Genomic DNA, 13,988 nt, shown 5'->3' with positions numbered 1-13,988 from the left:
TTAGCCTTTAATTTATATTTGAAGGTTAACTTATTCAAACACTTTCTAACAAATTTTTTTAATTTATTGTTTTTTTCAGGTGAGAGTAGTAGTTTTAAAAGGACCATAAAACACTATAGGCAAATAAATAATACCATGGATGGATTGTCTGAGTGGTATATGATGGGGCGGTCTGTTTGTGCTCAACGAGTAAACGCATGTTCGATTCTAAGGGATGTGATCTAATTGGTACTGCGAACAATTAGTTTCTAGGAGAAGGTTTTTCTAACTTTCAACTGTACTGTCAGGGTTGTTGCGATTTGGTTTTCCTCCTAATGCGTGTGTGGGTGGCATATGATAGTGAATGTGGTTAAGTCCTCTCTAGTGATGCCGATACTGTCGTTTCAAAAAAAAAAACAAATAAATAGTAATACCATTTAGGTAATGCAAATAAGCGTCATAACATACTTGAATTACCTTTTAGGGAGTGTATCTCTCTAACAACCGGGTAACTAGAAGAACAGAGTGATCAGAATAAATAATTTCCGGTCACTCTATTTATAGGCCAGAATTATTATTTCGAAAAAATCCATAAAATGTCAAAAATCTAATCTAAAATCTTATATCAAACCTTATTATAATGACGCGCTAGTCGCAAGGCGCAAATGGACGACTTGCGACTTGTGCCTTGACAAAAAGACTTGACAGTTACTTGCAAAGTTCTTTTTATTTTTATTTTTTTACCGAATTCTTATACTCTCTTTGTCCCACTAACCACATTTGACTTTTAAAATCTTTCTTTTTCAACTTTGAGCGAACTATTTTTATTCGTGTTATATATTATTTGTTAAAAAAAATATATAAAATCACGTTTAAAAACTCAGTCTATTTATTTAAATTTTATCAAATATTATATAACACAAATAAAGATATTTACGGTTAAAGTAAAAGACTTTGAAAGTCAAATGTAAACACTAATAGTAGGACAAAGGGAGTAACATGTTAGGGAAAAGAGTATTTTGGTCAGTTTCTCTTATTATATTCACTGTAAATGTAAAGTGTTATAACATTAGAAACCAAAATTTCTTTTTTCTACCCTTGTGTTGTAGCTCATGTGGTAGTGGTCTGTATCTCTTAGCGAGAGGCCAGAAGTTCGATTCCCGTGGGGTGCAGCATTGCACACAAAGTTGTCCCTTTACCCTTGAATTCCACCAAGAGTGTCTTCCGCACATCGCGTTGCGGGGACAGTGGGAGGGAGTGTTGTACCGTCCATGCCTTCGGATTGAATCAGATTTTTTTCTAGATAGCAGTTGAGGCAGGTAAACCAAATTTTTTGTACGTTTAACCAAATACTAAAATATAACGAAATTGGAGCCATTTGGAAATAAAGAAAAAGTTTGGTTGAAAATTAAGAACAGAATATTCGTGTGCTATTATTATGTGTTTGAATATGCTTTTTAGGATTACGTGGCAAATACTTTGAGGTTATTAATAAATATGAAGAATACCAATTTGTGTACGCCACTTATCACTAATCTTTAAAGTATCATAAATATGTCTTGAAAAGTATTTGAGAACACGAAGACAAATTCATGTTGAATAGGCATTCCACGTTATATGTTGTTTGATGGATTATGTCCACGTCGTTAAATTTTCTTTTTCTTTTTTGTTATAAAAAATCTAAAATTGATAGGTGTTATAATTCAGTAGGCTTATAACTACCTTTAGTGGTTCTTGACTATAGAAGGTATATAGAGATAGAGATACTGTAAAACGGAGAAAACAAAGGTTGAACAAAAGGTATGAGTAATTGGTTTTTTATTTATAGAAAAATGTACAATGAGAGTTTTGTGGCATTTGGAATCTAGAGAGAGAGTGTTTTTGTTAACCAACAAAATACATACAATAAACTCTAACTCAACACACCTATTTATACTCAAAAAAATATACTATGCAATATCTATAATAATAATAAAATTATCATCCAATTATTACTTTTATAACACTCCCCCTTGGATGATAATTTTATTAGTGAATAACTAGTACTGCCTCGTTAAAAACCTTGCTAAAGAAAACCCTTTGGGATAAAACTTTAGCTAAGGGAAAAAGAGTGCAGCATAGAGTTGACTCCCCCTCAAGTAGGCAACGCCTGAGTTGTTACATCTTCTGAGCATGCCTCATGCCAATATTATGAACGTGTGTTCTGAAAATAGCAGTTGGAAGTGCTTTGGTGAAAAGGTCAGCAGAGTTTTTGCTGGACTGAACATATCTCATTTCAATCTGGTTGTCCTTAATGAGATTTTGAGTGTATGAGAAGAATCTAGGGGGTATGTGTTTTGTTCGATCACTTTTGATATACCCTTCTTTCATCTGTGTTATGCAAGCTACATTATCTTCATAGATAGTTGTTGAACTTTTATTGCGTTCTAGTCCACAAGAATCAGTAATGAGTTGTGTCATTGATCTCAACCAAAAACATTCCCGACTGGCTTCATGTAATGCAATTACTTCGGCATGATTTGATGATGTTGCAACAAGTGTTTGTTTTTGAGAACGCCATGATATTGCGGTACCTCCATTTAGGAATACATATCCATTTTGAGATTTAGCTTTATGTGGATCAGATAAATAACCTGCATCTGCATAACCAACCAAATCTTGTTTTGATTCGTTAGAATAAAATAATCCTAAATCAGTAGTTCCTCGAAGGTATCGAAATATGTGTTTTATCCCATTCCAGTGTCTTTTGGTAGGAGCTGAGCTGAACCTTGTCAACAAATTAACTGCAAAAGAAATGTCAGGTCTTGTACAATTTGTAAGATACATAAGAGCTCCAATTGCACTAAGATATGGTACTTCTGGTCCCAGGATATCTTCATGATCTTCACAGGGACGAAATGGATCAGTGTCAACATTAAGTGATCTAACAACCATAGGAGTACTTAATGGTTTTGCCTTGTCCATATTAAAACGTTTTAAAATCTTTTCAGTATATGTTGTTTGATGTACAAGTAAACCATTAGGCATATGTTCAATTTGTAAACCAAGGCAATACTTGGTTTTTCCGAGATCTTTCATTTCAAATTCTTTCTTTAGAAGTTGAATGGCTTCATGGATCTCTTTATTTGTACCTATGATATTAAGATCATCAACATAAACAGCTATGATCACATATCCGGATGTTGTTTTCTTAATGAAAACACATGGGCAAATAAGATTATTGGTATACCCTTTGCTTATCAAGTAATCACTTAATCGTTTATACCACATGCGACCGGATTGTTTCAACCCATATAAAGACCTTTGTAACTTGATTGAGTACATTTCTTTGGGTTTTGCATTGGTTGCTTCTGATACCTTAAATCCTTCAGGTATCTTCATATATATATCACTATCAAGTGATCCATAAAGATAAGCAGTCACAACATCCATGAGATGCATTTCTAAATTTTCAGAAACTGCCAGGCTGATTAAGTATCTAAAAGTAATTGCATCCATAACAGGAGAATAAGTTTCCTCATAATCAATTCCCGGTCTTTGAGGAAAACCTTGAGCTACAAGTCTAGCTTTATACCTTGTAACTTCATTTTTCTCATTTCTTTTTCGCACAAAAACCCATCTATATCCCACAGGTTTCACATCTTTAGGTGTGAGAATGATAGATCCGAAAACTTTTCTTTTATTGAGTGATTCAAATTCAGCTCGTATTGCTCCTTTCCAATGATCCCAATCATGTCTATTTTGACATTCCATGACAGATTTTGGTTCTGGATCATCATCATCATTCATGATGTCATATGCAACATTATATGAAAATATCTCATCAAGATTTTTCATTTCATTTCGGTTCCATAATATTTTTGAATGTGCGTAATTGATTGAAAATTTCGTATTGACATCATCAATCTCCTCTGCAGAAGGAGTATTGCTTTGTAGTTCTTCTTGAACACTTTCTTTTACCTCATTATCAGCTGATTTTTTTTTCCGAGGATTTTTATCTTTGGAACCAATTGGTCTCCCACGTTTCTGGCGTGGCAAAGACTCAAGAATAACATTATTGCCAGTTTTTGGAATTTCAATTCGAGCTGGAGCATTTGCTGCTGGTATATATGATTTAGTCACTCTTTTTGTATCTGTAAATGCATCAGGCAATTTATTTGCAAGTTCTTGCATATGCATTATTTTTTGAACTTCGATCTCGCATTCTTTTGTGCGAGGATCAAGATACATTAATTGAGGTTCACACCATGAAACATCATTTTCTTTATTTTTTATTTCTCCCCTTAATCTAGGGAATAATGTTTCATTAAAGTGACAATCAGCAAAACGTGCTGTAAAAACATCACCCGTCATGGGTTCAATATATCTTATTATTGAAGATGTTTCATATCCAACATATATTCCCATCCTTCTTTGAGGACCCATTTTAGTGCGTTGTGGTGGTGCGATAGGGACATAAACCGCACAACCAAATGTTCTAAGGTGGGAAATATTTGGCTGATGATCAAAAGCAAGTTGCAAAGGAGAATATGTATGACTTGCGCTTGGTCTAATGCGAATCAATGATGCAGCATGCAAAATTGCATGGCCCCATACAGATACTGGGAGTTTTGTTCGCATTATCAATGGTCTAGCTATTAGCTGCAATCGTTTAATTAATGATTCAGCTAAACCATTTTGTGTATGCACATGGGCAACGGGATGTTCAACAATAATCCCAATAGACATGCAAAAGTTATTAAATGCTTGAGACGTAAACTCACCGGCATTATCTAGTCTCACCCTTTTAATAGTATAATCAGGGAAATGTGCTCTCAATTTAATAATTTGAGCAAGAAATTTTGCAAATGCCATATTTCGACTTGATAATAGACAAACATGAGACCATCTACTAGATGCGTCTATTAGAACCATAAAATATCTAAATGGTCCACATGGTGGATGAATTGGTCCACATATATCACCTTGAATTCTTTCAAGAAAAATTGGTGATTCTTTTTCAACCTTAAGAGGTGATGGTCTTATTATCAACTTTCCAAGTGAGCATGATGTACATGGGATAAGTGCATCATGAGGGATCCTTTGATCCGCCAATGAATGTTCATGTGTATTTTGTATTATTCTTTTCATCATTGTTGATCCTGGGTGACCTAATCTCTCATGCCACAAACTGATCATTACAGGATCACATAATTTTTCTTTAACTACCACATTTACTTCAGGTACATTTATATGTGTATAATGTAAACCAGAATGAAGTCTTGGTAGTTTTTCAATTACACGATTCTTATCAGTGATACTTAAATATTTTTCATTTTCTGTTGTCACTGACTGATAATCATATCCATTTTGGTATATGTCAGAGAAACTTAACAAATTTCTCTTTGACATGGGAGAAAATAAGGCATTATTTATCAGAAAATTCGTACCATTTGGTAACATGAATTTTGCCTTTCCCATTCCTTTTATTAAGTCCACAGGACCTGATATAGTATGTATAGTTCCTTCCGTTGCTTTCAAGTCTGTGAAATATTTTTTAGATTTGAGTATGGTGTGAGTGGCACCACTGTCTGCAATACAAATATCTCCACCATTTGACTGATTTTTTACTCCAGCAGTATACATCATGAACTTCAAAAAAAAATATGAGAAACAAATAATGAGTATATAATTCATCAATATATTACATTCAAAACATGTTACAAACGATAGCACATAATAAGGAAATATGTAGTAAACTAGATATGGTGTAGATTGAAAATCTACAACCATTTATTTAACGAGAACATATAATAGGATATCTATATATATATATATATATATATATATATATATATATATATATATATATATATATATATATAGATATTAGAAATTTATTCATTAAAGTAGTCACAAGTTGGCTCAGTGATTTTTGTATCAAGGTCATCCACAAGATTTGCTTCTTTTCCTTTTCCCTTTAGGGATTCTTGATACCGATTAACAGAATGCTGATTTGTTCGGCAGTTTTTAGACCAGTGGCCAATTTTACCACATCGGTAACAAGAATCTTCAACATTCTTTGAAGAGCCTTCTTCAACATTGTGATTTGTGGGATTGTATGGTGTTTGGATTTTATAATTTTGTGGATTATTATTTCTTTGTCCACGACCACGACCACCACGACCACCACGACCACGACCACCACCACGACCATTACCATAAGGGTGATTTCGAACATAGTTATGATTTTTATTATTGTTATGGTAATTTCCATGATGATGGTTTTGGCCAATATGGCTACGACCTCTTCCACACCCTCGTCCATGTGCATTTCTTCTTTTATTATTATTATTATTATTATTGTTAATAGCATTAGCTTCAGGAAATGCTAGCGCACCGGTAGGACGAGATTCTTGATTTTTCATCAGTAATTCTTTATTAACTTCTGCAACTAAGAGATAAGTTTGAAGTTTGGAAAAAGTTTTATAATTCTGCAATCTTAAATTTTCTTGCACAGTTATATTTGCAGAATGCATTGTGGAGAAAGTTTTCTCCATCATATCAGCATCACTTATTTCTTGACCACAGAATTGAAGCTTTGAATGGATCTTGAACATGGCCGAGCTGTATTCACTTACCTTTTTGAAATCTTGGAACCTTAGATTTCTCCATTCTTCCCTCGCAGCTGGAAGTAATATTTCCTTTTGATTATCGAATCTACTCTTGATACTTTCCCATAAAACATGTGGATCTTTGATAGTGAGAAACATATGTTTTAAGGTGGTATCAATATGTTTGCGAATAAAAGCAATTGATTTTAATTTATCTTGATCGGAACAAGTATTATTTTCTTTTAAAGTTTCTAGAATACCCAATGATCCAAGATTTATTTCTACGTCCATAACCCATGATGTGTAGTTTGTTTCCGATACGTCTAAGGCATCAAACTCAAGCTTTGATAAGTTTGACATTTTCTATTTTCAGAAAGATGAACAACATAAATCATAATCATAATCATAATCATAATATATTTTTTTTCGTAGATAAATAACAACATGCAATTAGAATTAGTTTAGATTCATATGTAGTAAACAAATGAATAATGGTATGATTACAAATAATAAAATCATAAGGGAATATAGGTTCATATTATATTATATTATTAATGATATTATTATAATATATATTAAGTTATAATATATATTATCATAATATATTTTTCTTATTTTAACCTTTAAGATTTACTTTTAATAAAAATACAAACTACTTTTCTTATTTTAACTTTTAAGATTTACTTTTAATAAAAATACAAACTACTTTTTTTATTTTAACTTTTAAGATTTACTTTTAATAAAAATACAAACTATTTTTTCTATTTTAACTTTTAAGATTTACTTTTAATAAAAATACAAACTACTTTTTTTATTTTAACTTTTAAGATTTACTTTTAATAAAAATACAAACTACTTTTTCTATTTTAACTTTTAAGATTATAAATTTAAGAATAAACATTAGTATGCATGAAATAAATAATGATTAATTGCATAAGTAATCATAAATGTTAGATAACATATAAAGACCCCATCGTATTCGTATTGATCGGAATTAATCTCGACCCATGGTACCGTGTTGTCAAATGACGTGTTGCGTACATAAAGTACCGTGTTGTCAAATGACGTGTTGCGTACAATCATGAGGTCTTATTAACATAAATATAAATGTTAGTGAAGTTAATAAGAGTTAGATTACAGAAAATATAATTCAGGTGGTATAACCGACCATATATAACTTAAATAACATAAATATAAATGTTAGTGAACATAACTGTAAATGTTAGTATACATAAATAAATGTTAGATAACATAAATGTAAATATTAGTATACATAAATAAATGTTAGATAACATAAATGTAAATGTTAGTATACATAAATAAATGTTAGATAACATAAATGTAAATTAGGCGACAGTGTCGACCATATATCATTTAGGTGGTATAACCGACCATATATTAGTTAGGTGGCAGAGCCAACCATATTTAGTATAAATGTTGAGATAATCGTGCTGATAACGTGTTATAATTCAGTAGGCTTATAACTACCTTTAGTGGTTCTTGACTGTAGAAGGTATATAGAGATAGAGATACTGTAAAACGGAGAAAACAAAGGTTGAACAAAAGGTATGAGTAATTGGTTTTTTATTTATAGAAAAATGTACAATTTTATAGAAAAATGTACAATGAGAGTTTGGTGGCATTTGGAATCTAGAGAGAGAGTGTGTGTTTTTGTTAACCAATAAAATACATACAATAAACTCTAACTCAACACACCTATTTATACTCAAAAAAAATATACTATGCAATATCTATAATAATAATAAAATTATTATCCAATTATTACTTTTATAACAATAGGTAGGTTGATATAAAAAAAAAATTGACTAAAGTTTAAATGGTAGGTCTTTTCACGAATAGAAAGGGACATGTGTGGATCGACTAAGTACCCTTTTTATGAAAAAGTTAAATTTAAAACTACTCATGTGTCACCAAATTACCTTTTTTAGTTATGACTAAATTACTTTAATCAACACGGGCCAAGAAAAAAATGTACGTGTTAGGCCGGAAATAAAACATGTAATATCAGCATCAGCTTATCTTAAACTAAAATAAAAACATATAATAATTTAGTTATTTCGTTATCACGAGACTCAATATTTTAACTCTAGTAGCACCGTAGAAAACACCGAGTAAACATACATTTACTTGCTGACTAGCTTGAAAAATAAAAAAGCTTATTCATTTACGAAACTGAAAATTAAAAATCATTTCATAATTGTTCCATATTTATTTAAAAAAAATATCATATTTGAAGCTTATATATAATAAAAGAAGAGCATATACCGGCACCACTACATTGGGAATGGTATGATCATATCGACATCATGAAAGGCCAAGACTGGTCACATACAACCCTATGTCTCCTCTACATTGAAAACTTAATTGTGTACTATTAGATCACTTTGTATCTTAGCTTTTTATCATTCGTGAAACTCTTTTACAAACGTTGATTGTTTAACATGTCATGATCACGTGAAATGCGAAACATGGATCGTAACATGTCATGATCACGTGAAATGAGAACTGTGGAAGGATTACGAGAGTTCTCAAGAGGGTGATGATAAATCCACTTAGTTTTTTGATAAATTTACTTTTGTTATGTATTAACTATTTATACATTACAAGTTATCAATACATATTATAAGTAGATTTATCAATTAAGTGAAAATATCAACTCCCTTCTTAACTTTACGGAGGCGTAACTTGTGGTTAGTTATGGTTAGTTATGATAGATAGTGTCTAGTTATAGTTAGTTATGTGATAGTGAAAGGGTCGATGTTGATATGACATGAGAAGTTTATGATAATTTCACTTACTTTTTTTGAAACACCTACTTTTATTGTCCATTGTATGTGTGTACCGTAAGTCTACGGCGATTTAACGTCAACGTCCCTGACGTCGGATTTTCTCGACGCTGAAAAAATAGGACGACTCCCAGTGCTCTCAAGGAAATTTTTATTATCATTTCTCACTATTTACTATTTTACTATATTACTATTATATTTAATATTTAATTTAATGGCATGGTTAACAATCATAAATACCTCTAGGACAACTATAGGAGTATTTTAGATTTTAGATTTTAGATTTTAGATTTAGATATTAACACATAACATATGGTGTTACTAGTGTTAAGTCCCGTATGATACATGACAATATAAATAGGGATATAATTATATAAAAGTTATTGTTAACTTCAGAAAACTGAAAGAGAGGTTGAAAAATCAAAGGTTTCGACATTATTAGCAATTACTCGTACTTTGATTTTACTATACACCTTTAGATTTTTTTTTTTTTTTTTTTTTTTTTTGCCAAAAATAACGATAACATTAGAACGGATCCGAAGATCAACCAGTACAACCAGTACAACCAGTACAACCGAATCTATCAAACGAGCCCTAGTTTAACAAAACCAACTAAACTAAACAGCTCACCAACAGGGTGAACAAACCCGTTTAATCTAGTAAATAAAGTAAACCAAGACTATAACTACGGAAACTTAAATAACGGAGTACGTTAATACAGAAACAATAAACATACAATGGAGTACCCGACGGAAAATCGTTGAAACAGTAACGAGCAACAATCCGGCCAAAAAGTACCGGCCGGAAAAAAAAGACACTCAGACCACTTGCCGGAAATGAAGCAATCCATACTCAGACCACCTTTTGATTTAACACAGAGCCTGTAAAGGCTCGCCGCCTGTGAAAAACCATAAAAGAAAACCGGCAAGAGTCGTCGGAGCAAGACAAAACAGCGGCCAAACCCTAAAACACGAAAATAATGAAGAAACCAAAGCGCATACCCAAAACAACCTCCGGAAAACAGAGTTCGTGAAGAAACTCCACGAACTCGCCGTCTGCTACCAGATTCGAAAAGGAAACATCGCCAGAAAAATCAAAAGCTCCGATCCAGGGTAAGAGAAAGCAGATTTAAGTGAAGGAAAGAAGAAAAAACACGAAAAGTAAACACGTCGAAAGTCTCACCGACCGCCGGAAAGAGAAAAAAGAGAAGAGAGGTCCAAGCCACCAGCGAGATGCCGGTGGCCGGAAAAAGAAGCTGCTTCTAAATCTACAAACCGTCGAACAAAGGGTGGTGGCGGTGATTGTAGTGACCCGGACTTTTCCATGTTTATATATATTAATTGAGATTGATATTTACATGATTAAATGTTTCCAACATGTTAAGCAATCAAACTTGTTAAGACTTGATTAATTGAAATATGTTTCATATAGACAATTGACCACCCAAGTTGACCGGTGATTCACGAACGTTAAAAACTTGTAAAAACTATATGATGACATATATATGGATATATATATATAGTTAACATGATACTACGATAAGTAAACATATCATTAAGTATATTAACAATGAACTACATATGTAAAAACAAGACTACTAACTTAATGATTTTTAAACGAGACATATATGTAACGATTATCGTTGTAAAGACATTTAATGTATATATATCATATTAAGAGATATTTATACATGATAATATCATGATAATATAATAATTTAAAATCTCATTTGATATTATAAACATTGGGTTAACAACATTTAACAAGATCGTTAACCTAAAGGTTTCAAAACAACACTTACATGTAACGACTAACGATGACTTAACGACTCAGTTAAAATGTATATACATGTAGTGTTTTAATATGTATTTATACACTTTTGAAAGACTTCAATACACTTATCAAAATACTTCTACTTAACAAAAATGCTTACAATTACATCCTCGTTCAGTTTCATCAACAATTCTACTCGTATGCACCCGTATTCGTACTCGTACAATACACAGCTTTTAGATGTATGTACTATTGGTATATACACTCCAATGATCAGCTCTTAGCAGCCCATGTGAGTCACCTAACACATGTGGGAACCATCATTTGGCAACTAGCATGAAATATCTCATAAAATTACAAAAATATGAGTAATCATTCATGACTTATTTACATGAAAACAAAATTACATATCCTTTATATCTAATCCATACACCAACGACCAAAAACACCTACAAACACTTTCATTCTTCAATTTTCTTCATCTAATTGATCTCTCTCAAGTTCTATCTTCAAGTTCTAAGTGTTCTTCATATATTCTACAAGTTCTAGTTACATAAAATCAAGAATACTTTCAAGTTTGCTAGCTCACTTCCAATCTTGTAAAGTGATCATCCAACCTCAAGAAATCTTTGTTTCTTACAGTAGGTTATCATTCTAATACAAGGTAATAATCATATTCAAACTTTGGTTCAATTTCTATAACTATAACAATCTTATTTCAAGTGATGATCTTACTTGAACTTGTTTTCGTGTCATGATTCTGCTTCAAGAACTTCGAGTCATCCAAGGATCCGTAGCTAGATCCATTTTTCTCTTTTCCAGTAGGTTTATCCAAGGAACTTAAGGTAGTAATGATGTTCATAACATCATTCGATTCATATATATAAAGCTATCTTATTCGAAGGTTTAAACTTGTAATCACTAGAACATAGTTTAGTTAATTCTAAACTTGTTCGCAAACAAAAGTTAACCCTTCTAACTTGACTTTTAAAATCAACTAAACACATGTTCTATATCTATATGATATGCTAACTTAATGATTTAAAACCTGGAAACACGACAAACACCGTAAAACCGGATTTACGCCGTCGTAGTAACACCGCGGGCTGTTTTGGGTTAGTTAATTAAAAACTATGATAAACTTTGATTTAAAAGTTGTTATTCTGAGAAAATGATTTTTATTATGAACATGAAACTATATCCAAAAATTATGGTTAAACTCAAAGTGGAAGTATGTTTTCTAAAATGGTCATCTAGACGTCGTTCTTTCGACTGAAATGACTACCTTTACAAAAACGACTTGTAACTTATTTTTCCGACTATAAACCTATAATTTTTCTGTTTAGATTCATAAAATAGAGTTCAATATGAAACCATAGCAATTTGATTCACTCAAAACGGATTTAAAATGAAGAAGTTATGGGTAAAACAAGATTGGATAATTTTTCTCATTTTAGCTACGTGAAAATTGGTAACAAATCTATTCCAACCATAACTTAATCAACTTGTATTGTATATTATGTAATCTTGAGATACCATAGACACGTATACAATGTTTCGACCTATCATGTCGACACATCTATATATATTTCAGAACAACCATAGACACTCTATATGTGAATGTTGGAGTTAGCTATACAGGGTTGAGGTTGATTCCAAAATATATATAGTTTGAGTTGTGATCAATACTGAGATACGTATACACTGGGTCGTGGATTGATTCAAGATAATATTTATCGATTTATTTCTGTACATCTAACTGTGGACAACTAGTTGTAGGTTACTAACGAGGACAGCTGACTTAATAAACTTAAAACATCAAAATATATTAAAAGTGTTGTAAATATATTTTGAACATACTTTGATATATTTGTATATATTGTTATAGGTTCGTGAATCAACCAGTGGTCAAGTCTTACTTCCCGACGAAGTAAAAATCTGTGAACGTGAGTTATAGTCCCACTTTTAAAATCTAATATTTTTGGGATGAGAATACATGCAGGTTTTATAAATGATTTACAAAATAGACACAAGTACGTGAAACTACATTCTATGGTTGAATTATCGAAATCGAATATGCCCCTTTTTATTAAGTCTGGTAATCTAAGAATTAGGGAACAGACACCCTAATTGACGCGAATCCTAAAGATAGATCTATTGGGCCTAACAAACCCCATCCAAAGTACCGGATGCTTTAGTACTTCGAAATTTATATCATATCCGAAGGGTGTCCCGGAATGATGGGGATATTCTTATATATGCATCTTGTTAATGTCGGTTACCAGGTGTTCACCATATGAATGATTTTTATCTCTATGTATGGGATGTGTATTGAAATATGAAATCTTGTGGTCTATTGTTACGATTTGATATATATAGGTTAAACCTATAACTCACCAACATTTTTGTTGACGTTTTAAGCATGTTTATTCTCAGGTGATTATTAAGAGCTTCCGCTGTCGCATACTTAAATAAGGACGAGATTTGAAGTCCATGCTTGTATGATATTGTGTAAAAACTGCATTCAAGAAACTTATTTTGTTGTAACATATTTGTATTGTAAACCATTATGTAATGGTCGTGTGTAAACAGGATATTTAGATTATCATTATTTGATAATCTACGTAAAGCTTTTTAAACCTTTATTGATGAAATAAAGGTTATGGTTTGTTTTAAAATGAATGCAGTCTTTGAAAAACGTCTCATATAGAGGTCAAAACCTCGCAACGAAATCAATTAATATGGAACGTTTTTAATCAATAAGAACGGGACATTTCAGTGATGGAAGTTAGAAGAGTGGTGGCGGAAGGTGATTAAGGTTACACCAGTGAAGTAT

Source organism: Rutidosis leptorrhynchoides, chromosome 11 (assembly GCF_046630445.1).
Source record: "Rutidosis leptorrhynchoides isolate AG116_Rl617_1_P2 chromosome 11, CSIRO_AGI_Rlap_v1, whole genome shotgun sequence".
Classification (NCBI taxonomy): Eukaryota; Viridiplantae; Streptophyta; class Magnoliopsida; order Asterales; family Asteraceae; genus Rutidosis; species Rutidosis leptorrhynchoides.
Note: the sequence above shows the minus strand (reverse complement) of the source record.